This window comes from Hemitrygon akajei, chromosome 14, assembly GCF_048418815.1.
Source record: "Hemitrygon akajei chromosome 14, sHemAka1.3, whole genome shotgun sequence".
Classification (NCBI taxonomy): domain Eukaryota; kingdom Metazoa; phylum Chordata; class Chondrichthyes; order Myliobatiformes; family Dasyatidae; genus Hemitrygon; species Hemitrygon akajei.
The window spans coordinates 66052323-66067470 of NC_133137.1; positions in this window are offsets into that span (position 1 = coordinate 66052323).

Consider the following 15148-nt stretch of genomic DNA (forward strand, 5'->3'; position numbering starts at 1 on the left):
ATATGTCATATTATTTGTAGTGTTTGTATTGTTATGAACCCCATAATTGGGTTACTTACCAGCAAAGATAGAGACGTCCGTTGAAGTCTGATGATACTATTTTTAACAGTATTTATTAGTAAAAATACACAAAAATAATATCAATACAAATATACAGATAATATACATCGTCAATACTAAATCTGAAAGTGCGGGTATAATAATAATCAATAAGAAATAAGCTCTATCATTGTCTAGGGGATAATGTATTGTCCGATGGAAACATATAGTTCGTTCAGTTCATACAGGCTGCAGCCGTTGGGGACTGCTGTGTTGCAATTGTTGGAGAGAGAGAGAGATTAGGAGAAAAACTTGCCGGCTTTCCTTTATGATTTCGATCCGTCAGGTGTCTCGGTGTCGTGGCCATTCAAGCGTGACCTCTCCTTTAGCTAAACCGTTCTTCCATGGTGAGCTCGCCACCCAGGCAAGGGAGGACGCACACGAGCCCCCACTGGCTTTTGCTATAAAACGCTGTCACGGGATTTCTAGCATTTCTCCTGGTGCGTCTAAAGGGGTTGTCCCCCAGACCCCTCTTTTATCCTTACTCATGGGGTCTCAGATGTCAATCAGGTTGGGATGATGCAATCCCTCAACCAGACCACTCTGGTTGTCCCCTAAGGGGTTTCAATGAATAGTACAGTACTCAATACACAATTCCTTCTCCAAGAGACAATAGCAGTAATCAGTGGTTCCGTTCCGCTGACCTCTGTAGACATTCCAAACCTTGTGTATTCTGGGTGTCTCTCGCTCATTTCCTGGGTCTCAGACCCGAAATAATAGCGATCTTGCGATTCTCAAAAAGGAGGGGGGCGACTTTGTACCCTTCGGCCCCTCAGAATTGCTTCACCTTCGTAACAGTATCTATCTTAACCAGTGGTCCCCAATCTCTGGGCCACGGACCGATACCGATCCGCGAAGCATGCAGGGGTTCAGTGGTAGCCGGAACGCACCCAGCACATCTTGAAGAAAAAAGCCGAAATAAACAAGCTAATTAATTAGGTGCCCGGCATGTAAGTATTGGCTCAGTTCAGAGGCAATTGCCGATTGCGTAGTGAAATCCGCATTCGCCTCTGGTCTGAGCTGACATTTTAACTATTTGGTTGGGTCTTTTTACAAATTTCATTGTGTTGCCTGCTATAGATAAGCCGCAGTAGGTTTCAGAGCTAAATGGCAGCAACAGCAGTAGCCCAAACTGGTTTTCCTCACCCTGACAGGTTCCAACTGAACCTACACCTATCGCTGTAGGTGAAACCACCTATATATTGCTTTATTACATTTTAATCGTATTAAAATAACATTGTTTGTCACTTTAACATGATTTAAATTCATACAAACAGTAAAAAATTTATTTCCAGTTCCCAAAACAGCATTGTTAGTAATGTTATACTGTATTTGCTTTTCAAGATGTTATTGGTGTCCTGTTCAAACAAGTAGGTATGACACCAGCTGCCAGCTGATAAAAGCAATATCATAAAGTGAATAGCAATCATCAAGCCACATAAAAGTGTTGCTACATTATAAATGCTTGTTGCCATGGTAAGAAATGTTTTGGGAGAGTGCTTGCAGGAGCTCAGAACGTTGCTCACGGCAGGTTTTCCAAACAGCTTTGAATGATCCTGTGCTCTGGGAAGCTGAGAATGACTATAACTTTGATCCTCATATACAAAGCAACTCAGGCATACAAATGAGACTGTATATAACACTGCAACAGATAACAAATCTCAGAGCACAGTCATTGGCATGTGAGGGTGGGCCCAGTGAACAAAATAGCTTTCAGAATAACTGATCCTATGTCAGACACATGGAGATTAGATTGGGACAATGAGGAATGCCTGGTCAGCATAGGCTCTTTTGCCTGGGGAATTACCTTTTATCTTATTTTACTATTCAGGGGAGTCTGGGAAATTGGATGGATGTGCACACAGGTATCTAGTGTATAAATTCATGTACTTGTTAATATAGAAAATAAAGGTACCTTTCAGTAAATATGGATTCTCTCTGTGCCTCTCTGATTATAATCAGTATTAATAATTATTAATACTAAAGGTAATTATTGTAACAGAACTGGCATCCTTACTTTGGGCTTGAGGATAAATCTCCCTGTTGAGTTAGTGGGAGACTCAAGTCAAACCACGTGGGTGAAAAACAGAGACATCTGGTGCTGGATAGTTAGTTATTACTGACCCAGTATGAAGATTTCAGTGAATTCTGCAAGTCCGAAGGACTTGGATTGCTTTGACTGGAAGGGATTCCTCCAGAAATACGTATTGGGAAATGACTACAATATGCTGGTCACACTGGCAGTGATTAGAAAACCACTGGGGAAGCCACTGATGCATTGATCATGATCTTTCAAGAATCACTTGATTCTGGCATGGTCCTAGAGGACTGGAAAATTGCAAATGTCACTCCACTCTTTTAGGAAAGGAGGAAGGCAAAAAAAGGGAAATTATAGGCAAGTTAGCCTAACCTCAGTGGTTGGGAATATGTTGGTCTATTATTAATGAAAAGGTTTTGGGGTACTTGGAGACTAATGATAAAATAAGTCAAAGTCAGGTTTCTGAAAAGGGAATTCTTGCTGGTAAATCTGTTAGAATTCTTCGAAGAAGTAATCGTCAGGGTGAAGAAAGGAGAGACAGTGAATGTCATTAACTGCAATTTTCAAAAGGCATTGGATAAGGTGCCTCTCATGAGGTGCTTAACAAAATAAAAGCCTATAAAGTTGCAGAAAATATACTGACATGGATAGAGGAATGGCTGACAGGCTGGAGAGATTCAATGGGAATAAAGGGGGCCTTTTCTGGCTGGCTGCCCATGCCTAGTGGTGTTCCTTGGGGGCCAGTATTGGGACCGCTACTTTTCATGTTAATTATCAGTGATTTAGATTGTGGAATTGAGTCCAGGTTCCTGCTGAGGCAGGAGTTCATTCTAGCCATGAACAACCTCTCAAAGCATTTCATCACCATAGATGTGAGTGCTATTGGGTGATAGTCATTAAAGCAGATCACACTACTCTTCTTAGGCACTGGTATAATTGTTGCCCTTTTGAAGCAGGTGGGTACAGAATTATGATCTATAGGGACACCAGGGAGCCAAAAGCACCCTGGAAAAAATAAAAGAGGTGTGCTGGTGACCTAGGATGAAGGATGATGTGCAGCACTATGTCAAGAATTGCTTGATCTATGCACAATATAATTCTGACAGAAATGTAAATGCAAAGAAAGGAGCCCTCCAACATACCAGACAAGTGGAAGGGCCTTAGACTAATTTGCAGATAGATTATGTTAGACTCTTGCCATCCACCACAGGAGGGTACAAAGATATTCTTGTAGTGATAGATACTTTTACTAAGTGGGTGGAAGCTTTCCTGACTAAGACAAACATAGCCAAAGCCACTGCAAAAAGTTTATTGGAAAGGGTCTTCACTCACTGGGAATTACCCTGGAGAAGAGAATCGGATCAAGGCACAACTTTTACAGCCCAGCTAATGCAAGATGTCAAGGCACTTTTAGGGATCAAGCAGATGTTTCATATATCCTATAGACCACAATCTAGTGGAATTGTGGGTAGGATGAATCAAACACTAAAACTATGATTGCCAAAATTGTGAAATAACATGGAACAGCATGGCAGGAATATAGTGGCATCATCACCTATAAACTCAAGACTGGAAGAGGTATGAATGGATTGGAGGAGTTATTAGAATTAGATTTGTCAGAATCCAAGATAGTTTGGATTGTGTCAAAAAAGTGGGTACAATAGATGGAGGAGACAGTGAAGGAGGCCAATATGTGGCAGTCCACCAAATAGGAAAGGAAAAGCAATAGACTAAAGCTTGCTTTCGACTCAAATGCCAGTCCCATTGAATTAAGTCCAGGACAAAGAATGATGATTAGACTACATCAACACACTTCATTTTAAGTCCAAAGTTTGCGGGGTCTTATGAGATATTAGACAATACAAGTACATCAATATATAGGCTAATGATACCTCCAGATAAAAGTGGATGGTAGCACATCAACCAATTGAAATTGGTGGGGGAGGAACAGGAAAGTTACACCATTGGCACATAACAATTGATGTACATGATGGTCCTGATTTGGAGACTTGACAATTGAAGTGTGTGGTAGTCCTGACTCTGGAGATTTGAGGTTGGAACAGCTGTTCCAAGAAGATGGCGTCAGATCTGACTAAGAAGGGGGATTTTCTGTTCCCTCATTCTGAGAATCATGGGAGTTTTCTCAAGAAAATAATGGAAAGAAAAAATATATTGGTTCTTCACTTCCCTAACCTGAAACAAAATTGGGTGAAATAAAATGGATGGCTTAGATCCAAAATTAATATGGAGCCTGAATTGGATGGGCTAGAAAAACAGATAGAAAATATAGTTTTAAAATAATTTAAGATTGAAACTGGAAATAAGAGCAGAAATTATCCTTCAGTGTTACAGGTTCAACTTGACATGAAGAGAATAACGTGCAGTATTTTGTTGTGTGGAATTGACCATGACTGGGGCCAGAACCATTACAGCAGGCAAACATGTTAACAGTGATGTCATTACATGGAGAAAATTCAGTGATCAAAAAGAATTTTTCTCAAATCGATATGGGTAATATGGGCTTATACAGGGGAAATAGATGTCTCAAATTTGCATTATACTGGAGTAGATAGTTTGATGTGTGTGTACAAGAAGGTACAAAGATACAATTCTTATGCAAAAAAATTCTAAAGGTGACAGTATCCAGTATATCAGAGGAAATAATCATTAGTCAGTTTTCAGGATGATTTATTGAACAACCTTCAGGTGATCATGGCCTGGTAAGATTACAGTTCTGTGTGATCACGCTCATGTGAATACTGAGTGGGACAGTGATCTACACAAGAAATATATCGATTAGGGTGGCCACATCAATCGTTTCTTGAAAGTTGCTTCCACCATTATAAACTGTCAACAGGATAATATAGTACATGGGAGGGAAGAATAGAAAGGACACTAAACAACCCGGGTAAGAGTTTCTATCAGGGCCTTTCAATGTTTTCAAAACTACTAGAAAACTGACCACCCCACAACTTCAATTAACTGAAACTACACTAGACCTAAGTAAAGTGAGACCCAGTGTAACACAAAGGGGTAGGATTACTGTTAGAAGATAGAGGGGAATTTGTCACCTTGGTACCAGAATACCAGCACATGCAGGTAATTATTAATCTAACTGAAATAATGGTGCTCACTTACAATGAGACACTTGCCTCTCTGTGCCTCCCTGATCATTATTACTAAGGTTAATCCTTGTAACAAACAGGTCTAGTTGTCAACGAGAACCTTACGAGCAACTCCTCATAACTTTGAGAGGCTATATGGTTGGAGCTGACACATGAACAAAGAAACCATGCTGGATTTAAAACCATCAGATCTTGTCAGGACAACTTTGTGAAGGTAATTTCACAATATCTGTGCTTCCTATTTCACAAACATAACTTTACAAACAATGTGGGAGGAGGAGGTGTATAGAATAGGAGGCTGTAGCAGCCAATATTTTGAGTATCTGTTCTAATGTCCGGTTTATTAGCAAAGACAATTGCTGTTACAACCACAGCAAACCACATCTCCTTGCCACCATTTCAGGTTTCCATGGTTACACCTATAGGCATTACAGTACCACAAATTGTAGCCGCTTCATTCCTGCTGGTCTCAGAAAAAAAGTTCCAGAGATATATCCTGTGTCCAAAATAACATCATATTTCTCCTAAATCCTGGAAAAGGCCTACTAAGAGTCGATCTGTTGTGGCAATGCAGGTGTCTGGAGCCGACAGAAAACTGAAGTTTAAGGCCTGTGCTTGAGCAACTCAACTTTCCATCAAGATTATGTCAGTTTTTGTTATTCTGTCGAACAGTTCCAAATTATTGAAATAATTAAATGATATTTATATTAACCTTGTGTAAAATCTATCTAAATTCTGTATAACGTGTTGGAATTTGTGGATTATGCTATTTACTTCCTTCTTTGGTCTCACTGAGAAATCTTAAACACTTGTCTGCTGAGAACATTTCAAGCATTTTAAGAATGGATAAAGGGAAAATCTACACCACATAGATTGCCAGATACTTCTGAGTGACTTCCTTAAAGGTCAGAAGTAACATCAGTTGACTCACTGTTAACTTTATAATTCAAATTGATTGTTTGCCAAAATGTCTATCATAGTCTGTATCTACAGAATTGTAATTCCTTGTATCTTACAGGTTTTGTGACTTTAACAATTTTGAATGATCTCTAATACGTAACGTACAAAGGAAACAACTAATCTACATAATCTGGGGAAAGGCATCAGAAGAAAAATGCCGATGGTGGGTTTAGATATTGGGTTAGTAATTAATCATTGTTCTTACTATATGAAAATAGATTTACTAGAAATCTACAGTATGGAATAAGAAATGTTGGAATTCTTTGAGGAAATAACAAGTAGGATAGACAAAGGAACATCAGTGGATGTTGTTTCCTTGAATTTTCAGAAGGCCTTTAACAAGGTGCCACACACGAGGTTTGCTGAAGAAAATTACAGGAAAGATACTAACATGGATAGAAGATTGGCTGACTTGCAAAAGGCAAAGAATAGGAATAAATGGGTCCTTTTCTGGTTAGTTGCTGGTGGCCAGTGGTGTTCCACAGGGGTTGATGCCATGACCATATTTTTTCACATTATTTGTCAGTGATTTGGATGATGGAAATTGATTGTTTTTGGCCAAGTTGGTGGATGATAGGTGGATAGCTGGAAGGGCAGGTCATGTTGAGGAAGTAAAGTGCCTGAAGATGGAGAAAGATAGATTAAGAGAATGGGCAAAGAAGTAGCAGATGGAATATAGTGTGGGGAAGTGTATGGTCATGCACTTTGGAAGAAGAAATAAAGGTGTTGAGTATTTTCTAAACAGTGAGAAAGTTCAGAAATCAGAGGTGCAAAGGGACTTGGAAATATTTGTGCAGGATTCCCTAAAGCAACAGTTCCCAATTTTTTTGTGCCATGGACCCCTACTGTGAACCAAGGGGTCTGTGGGCCCCAGATTGGGAACCCCTGCCCTAAAGGTTTAATATCACAATCAGACTTAATATCCCCAGCATATGCCATGAAATTGCTTATTTTTGTGGCAGCAGTACATCGAATTACAGTAAGTATATATATATAAAATAAATAGTTACAGTAAATAAGTAGTGCAAAAAATTAGAAATAAAAAGAACTGAGGTAGTGTTCCTGGGCCTAATGTCCATTCAGAAATCGTATAGTAGAGGGGAAAAAGGTGTTTATGAATCATAGGATGTGTGTCTTCAGTCTTCTGTACCTCCTTCCTGAGAAGAGAGCATGTCCTGAGTGATGGGGGTCCTTAATGATGGATGCCACCTTTTTGAGGCACTGCTTCTTGTACTTGCAGGTTGAGCCAATGGTAAGGAAGACAAATGCAATGTTTGCATTCATTTCAAGAGGAGTAAATGATAAAAGCAAGGATGTAATGCTGACAACACACACAAAATGCTGGTGGAACACAGCAGGCCAGGCAGCATCTATAAGGAGGGTCTCCTGATGAAGGGTCTCGGCCTGAAACGACGACAGTGCTTCTCCTTATAGATGCTGCCTGGCCTGCTGTGTTCCACCAGCATTTTGTGTGTGTTGTTTGAATTTCCAGCATCTGCAGATTTCCTCGTGTTTGTGATGTAATGCTGAGGCTATATAAGACATTGGTCAGACAGCACTTGAAGTACAGGTAGTCCCCGAGTTACGAGCATCTGACTTATGGACAACTCGTACTTACGAACTAAAGAAGGAGAATGCTGTTCACCATTTTAAGTTGGATCGCGACGCCGTCTGCTATTATAAGTCGTTGCCGTTGACACTGTGTTGAGTGTTTGACTTTGTATTTGGCTTAAATTTTTCTTAGTAAGATTCACCCTGACACCCCCCCCCTGTTCTGGTCGGCTGGTGGTGCAGTCAGATTAGCACTGGGCTAGAGAACGGAGGAGGTTCCCGAGTTCGATTTAGTGACAGACTGCTCCCATGCCAGGTTGATAACAATCCAGTGACTCCCGTACCATCCGTGCCGGGTTGATGCCGAGCTTGCAACTTGACATCGTAAAAAAAAACCCACTGCCAACTCCAGTTTAACTTCCCATGTGGAATATTGTGGAGGATCAAATACCCAAACCCAGCACAGCTCCCACTTGTCCCCTTTAACCTGTCTCAGTGCAGTGCAGTTTAGGACCCGGGGAATTCAGTGCTGTGGTCCTTAGGACCCAGCGGACCTCAGGAGCTGGTGCAGGTCGTGACCCGTCACCCGCAGTGTTTCTGTTCCATTGACAGGAAGCAATCGCAATTAAAAATAAAGTGAAAATAATGAAGCGTTTGGAAAGAGGCGAAACACCATCGGTCATTGGAAAAGTGTAGGGCTACAGTCAGTCAATGATCGGAACAATCTTAAAGGATAACGGATAAAGTGAGAATAATGGAGCATGTGAAAGGCCCTGCCCCGATTAAAGCTACAATTATTACTAAGCAATGCAGTGGTTTAATTATAGGTATACATACATTTCTTAAGTGTTTTATATGCATAGAAAGGTAAAATATATACTATATATCAAGACAAGCGTTTAACTAACTGACGCTAAATAATACCAAATGTACTTGTTCTGACTTACGTACAAATCCGACTTAAAGACGGACTCAGGAATGGAACTCGTACGTAACCCGGGGATCGCCTGTATTGTGAGAAGTTTTGACCTGCAAATCTAAGAAAGGATGTGGTGGCGTTGGAGAGGGTTCAAAGGAGGTTCATGAGAATAATCTTGGGAATGACAGGGCTAATGTATGAGGACCGTTTGATGGCTTGTGCTCAAACTTGCTGGAGTTTACCTCTAGGGGCTGTTGGGCTTGAAATTCTGCCCTGTGTTCTTTTAGGAAGAGAGACAACTAACACCGGAATATAGCAAAACGTGGCTTTATTGCAGAATTCGTAACTGGCACAACGAATCCACGGAGTCGCTGGAGAAGGCGTTCTGTTTTCCCCTTACAATCTGCTCTTATTTATACCCCTTTTCCCCCCAGCACAACCCCCCGTTACATATTAGGTAATATCGGGCACTTGTGTCCATCTTATTGGCCCGCAGCCATATGCTTACGAGTTACCTGTTTCTTTTGTTTACTGAATCGCGTGACACTAGTAGTTTCGATGTAGCGGGGTCCCCAGTTTCGCTCCCCCTCCCTCGCATTCCAGCCTCCTAACATTATGTGTGTTACGTGAGCCACTCCTGACCTGTAATGGCAGTCCCGAATTAACCCCAACACTCCCTCCCTTGGCCTCCCAGAGGCCACATCCCCACATCCCTTACAATCTTTTCCACGGCTGCCGGGATCAGGCAGAGAGGTGAGCGTCCCCCGGCACTCTTTGGCGTGTCCTCCCTATTTGCTTATCCTGATTTGTCCGACCTAGGGTCACAAAATATGGGTAGGGGTTCCCTAAACATCCGCAATTTTTACAAGTAGCATGCAACATTTCAGAAAACTTATTCAAGAACAGATTCACAATCCCCCCCTTGCCATGGTCCATTTCAGTCCGTGTCCTCCCATAGCGCGTCCGCTTTCCGGGAGGGCCGTGTCCTCCCCTTCCACCGGGAACAAGGGTGCCTGGTACGCCGGTGGAGGTCCATTCTTTCCAGTCAAGGCTCGATCTATAGTCCGGATGACTAGGGTCCTAATACAGGGTATGCAACAACAACCACACGTGATAAAGATAGCAATTTAAATAGACAGTCCTAGAGCCGACTGTCCCAGAAACGCTCCCCACTTGCCAGAGGTCTTAATTAGCCAGTAGAAAATGATGCCAGTTATTGTTCCCCTCCCTTCTTACCTTTTAATGCCCTGTTGGAGACCTCGGTGACAGGGTATGGACCATGCCACCGTTTTCCGTTCCAGGTGAGCTTCCCCGGGCCTCGGAGGAACACTTCCACTCCTACCTTGATGGTGTCCGACCCCTGCGGCTGCTCACTGTTAGATTATTGAACTCGCACAGTTATCAATTTTACCATATTTCTAAAAACTCTCATATACTCTGTTACTCAACACACCAATGTCTGAGTTTTGGTAACTCGAAATTTAAGTGCTCCATGGCTCCCTAGTACACAGAGAGGATCAAATGTGGGACGGTCGCCTTTCAAAACCTGACCTTCACGTGGGAGATTTCTCCTCTTAACAACCAGTCTAAGGTAGGCGCCGTCATTATCCCTGTGTACTACGGTGCCCGCAACACTTTTCTCCTCACTCCTGAGACTTTTATGCCCATCGTGGGCGGCGGGTACCCTCACTCAGAAGACTTCCACGGGCGGAGAATTTTCCTAAAAACAGATAAGAGTTAGTACTTACCAGTCACGATTCTGCACCGGGAATGATCTCTCCCAGGGTAATTTGGGGTTGGTGAGAATCCGTCAGCAGACAAGATCTAACTCAGTAATTTTACTATCTAGTGGAAGTCTTAGATATAACAGGCACTTCCTGACCTTAGTCGAGGTTGCGGCCGCAAGTTGTCTGCTGTCGGACCCGCCAGCCTGTGTTGTCTCTCCCTCCCCACGTCGGGGTCACCAAATGTTGGGCTTGAAATTCTGCCCTGTGTTCTTTTAGGAAGAGAGACAACTAACACCGGAATATAGCAAAACGTGGCTTTATTGCAGAATTCGTAACTGGCACAGCGAATCCACGGAGTCGCTGGAGAAGGCGTTCTGTTTTCCCCTTACAATCTGTTCTTATTTATACCCCTTTCCCCCCAGCACAACCCCCCGTTACATATTAGGTAATATCGGGCACTTGTGTCCATCTTATTGGCCCGCAGCCATATGCTCACGAGTTACCTGTTTCTTTTGTTTACTGAATCGCGTGACACTAGTAGTTTCGATGTAGCGGGGTCCCCAGTTTCGCTCCCCCTCCCTCGCATTCCAGCCTCCTAACATTATGTGTGTTACGTGAGCCACTCCTGACCTGTAATGGCAGTCCCGAATTAACCCCAACAGGGCCAACTATAATTAAACGCTTGAGGTACTTTATGGTGCCATCACCAAATAAGAAACATTTTGCCCCGATAACATTTTATATCATAGTTGTGGATTTCAATCACACTTGTAGCACCGGAGCTTCAACACACTAGCCACTGCTATACTAACATAAGTAATATGTATAGTTCTATACCCAGACTGCATTTTGGAAAGAAACATCCATCATCTGGGACCTCAATCACCCAGGTTATGCTTTCTTCTCATTACTGACATTAGGAAGAAAGTGTGGGAGCCTCAGGACTCACACCACCACATACAGTTAATAACCCTCAACCATCGGGTTCTTGAACCAGTGGGATTAACTTCACTCAACTTCACTTGCTCCACCACTGAAATGTTTCCACTACCTATTGACATGTTTTCAAGGACTCATCTCATGTTCTCAACATTTATTGTTTACTGATTTATTATCTTTTCTCTTTCTTTTTGTATTTGCAGAGTTTGATGCCTTTTGCACATTGATTTTCCACCTTGTTGATGCAGTCTTTCATTGATTCTGTTATGGTTATTTGATGTATTGAGTATGCCTGCAAGAAAATGAATCTCAGAGTTGTATATGGTGACATATAATGGATGGACTTTGATAATAAATTTACTTTGAACTTTGAGTTTAGTAGAATGAGGGGGGAATCACATTGTATCGTATCGAATATTGAAAGGCCTATATGGAGAGAGTGTTAATCCTTCCAGTTAAGATGGCACTACTGAACATGTGCAACAACTTCCTGGTAGTAAAATAGTTAAGATATCTGAGTAAAAACATCACTAAAAATACCTTTTTCCCAGGAAAATTGTGTTAAATTATCTTTGCAAACAGTGAAAGAGCGAATGAAGACAAAGTGAGATCAGGAGATGACAGACATCCCACCTCTCCCAGAAGTTCCAGGAGTCTCCCACAGATTGATAGTGGCTCCCTGACACCCACAAATTATATACAATATCCTGGAAATCAATTTTTTTGAGACCGAGCGAGCGAGAGGGAGAGGGAGATGGGTGGGGGGGGAGAGAGAGACAGAGAGCGCGAGTGACAGACATAGCGAGAGAGTGACAGAGAGAGCATCCTGATTGCTCCCTCTTTGTGCTAAGTAGACCTATCAGTTTTCTCTGTGGGCAGGCTTTCCAGTCGACTTCTCTCTCTCTTTCATTGTCCATCAGCCTGTATTAGCATTTAGCTATTAGCATTGAGACTGCCAATGTGGTGAACTAGATATACCTGTCTGACTGCTCCTGTGGCTCCTCCCACAGACCCTGCTGACTGCTCCTGTGGCTCCTCCCACAGACCCCTGTATAAAGGCGACTGTGGGCTGCTGCTCTCCCTCATTTTCCCCAGGATGTAGTGCTGTTTATTCTTCCAGTCAATAAAAGCCGATATCTCACTTCCTAAGTCTCAGCGTGAGTTATTGATGGTGCATCAGCCAAAAAAATACTCAACAAGGAATATATATACGTATGTGTGTGTAAATAGATTCAATATGTGATCAAATAAATTTTTGTGTTCTTTCATAATCAAATTTCCTGTACACATACAACCTTGGAGGTCGACCGGGAGAGGGGATTGGTATGGATATTGGGTTGGGGGGGTGCGGGGGTGGTGGTACTACCTCCCTGAAATGAGTATTTGCAGGGTTGGATGTCTGGGATGAATCGATGCAGATGGAGTTCCAATGTCTGTACAACTGTCTCATGTGTGAAATTGGATCATATTGGGCTCTGAGCTGATCTGTAGAGCTTGAGAGTGGCTTCGGGCTGGGCGTCGAAATCTGGGCTTGAAGCGAGTCACTGGAAAGCATCGGGTGTTGGTCGGGATGAGAGCTGATTTCACTCGTTCTCCGCCATGGCCTCTCCTTTCTCCATGGCGCTGAGGCAATGAAAACTGCTGTGGCTGCTGTGCTCTATGCCTGCTAGTGTGATGAACTGATAAGCGAGGCTTTGGGCCTACTCCAGGCTGATTTGTGGTTCAGAACTGTAGACTCGCTTTTTGTTCAGAATGCTGTTGTTCACTTCAATTTTTTGCATGACTTGTATTTTTTTACTTTCTTTTGCGCATTGAGTGTCTATTTTTATTTTTATTCTTTTTTTTCTTGAAATTGGGTTCTTTTGCATTACTTGCTTTGTGGCTACCTGTAACCAAGCAAATCTCAAGGTTACATAGTTTATACAGTTTTTGATAATAAATGTTCTTGAATGAATGAATGTTCCCTATAATGGGGGTGTCTAGGACTAGAAGCCACAGCCTCACAATAGAACAACATCTATTCAGAACAGAAATGAGGATAAATTTCTATGGCCATAGGGCAGTGAATCTGTGGATAGGCATCGAGGTCAAGTAAATTGGGTATATTTAAAGTAGAGGTTGATAGGTTTTTAATTGTTAGTGTATCAAAGGTTATGGGAAAAGAGCAGGAAATAAGTTTGAGGGAGATAATAAATCAGCCATGATGAAATAGCATGATGATGAGCAAAATGGTCTTTGTGCAGTTTATTTGAAATATTTTGAAAACATATACAACCCTTTGCAATTCCCTACAATAGTAAAGGACTTGGTTTACAAAACAAAAACAAATACAAGTTGAATACCCCTTATCCGAAATGCTTAGGGTCAGAAGTGTTTCGTATTTAGGATTTGTTCAAATTTGGAATATATAATGGAATAGCTTGGGATCACCATCACTTCTGACCTGGAATTTATGTGCAACTGGTAAGCAGTCTTGTTCATAACACATGTGTACTTAACAGTAAAAATTATTACATGCCATTAATATAATGAAAGTATAATGTGTGCAGTATAGCAAGAGGCAGTACAACAGTATCAGGCAAACACCTGAAGTAGCTGTTGAACATCAAACAACGGAAAAAGTCTCCACCTGCAATGTTGTGTTTAGACTAAAAGATTACAATATACTGTATTTGCATTTTACTTTATTTTAAAGGCTTTATGTAAGGAATAAAAGCAGTCAAGATTGCAGAATTGTTCTGAGGTTAGATTTTCATCAGCAAAATTCTTTGCATACTCAGTGAGCTTCTCTGCCTCTTTGTGATCGAGAGATACCTTATCTGCAAAATATTTAAAACCCTTAAAATTTTTATGCTGGCTTTTCTAAAATTTCTGCAATTAGCCTGTTGAATATTCACAATTGCCTTCAATTTTCAGTTCATCCTGATAGATAAACTGCTCACTGCTCACACCGATGCTGATGAATCCATTCCTTCAATAAATGATAAAAATCTTGATTTTTCATTTTATGCAGTTTTTCTATTTTTTCATTATTAACTTTTGTTCATTGCATATGTGAGGTCACTTCTCAGAACTGTCTGTGATGCACAGAGACCTGCACATTGCCTGGGGACCTTCCCAAAGTCTTGTGGACTTTTCCATTTGTGGCATCATGTCAGTAATCAAAAAATAAATTGGATTTCAAAGGCTTTCAGTATTTGGAATTTCGGAGAAGGAGTACTCAACATTTCTCTGTTTGTAAAGCCAAGACCCCTTGCTGACACCACACCTGGAGTATTAAGGACAGGTTTGATCTCTCTAACGGAAAAAAAATCCAAATATATTCCATGGAGAGGATGCATAGAAGATTCACTAGGTTGGTTGCAGGATTTGCCATATGAGTAGTGATGAAAATACGTAATGAATGAGTGGAAATTCTTACATGGCTCAACAGCTTGCATGCAGGCATGCTGTTTCTCCAAGCTGAAAATAATGAATAGACCACAGATCACCTGGGATTTAGGCAAGATAATGTTCTTTGTTTGAAACATGCTGAAGCTTTGAAAATTCAATCTTGGAGGGCTGTAGATGTTTGATTATTATTTTCAAGGAAATGTGTGGCACTTGTATAGCATTGAATGGAATTTCTGTATGTGTCATTAAAACACAAATACATTGAAAAGTTTTTAAAATGTCCAATTTCTTATAAGAACAACAGTATTTATATTATGAAGTATTTAAAATATAATAAGATGAAAGAAGCTAGATAGATGGAAACTATTTTCATAGGTGTGTAGGCAAAATTAAGGAT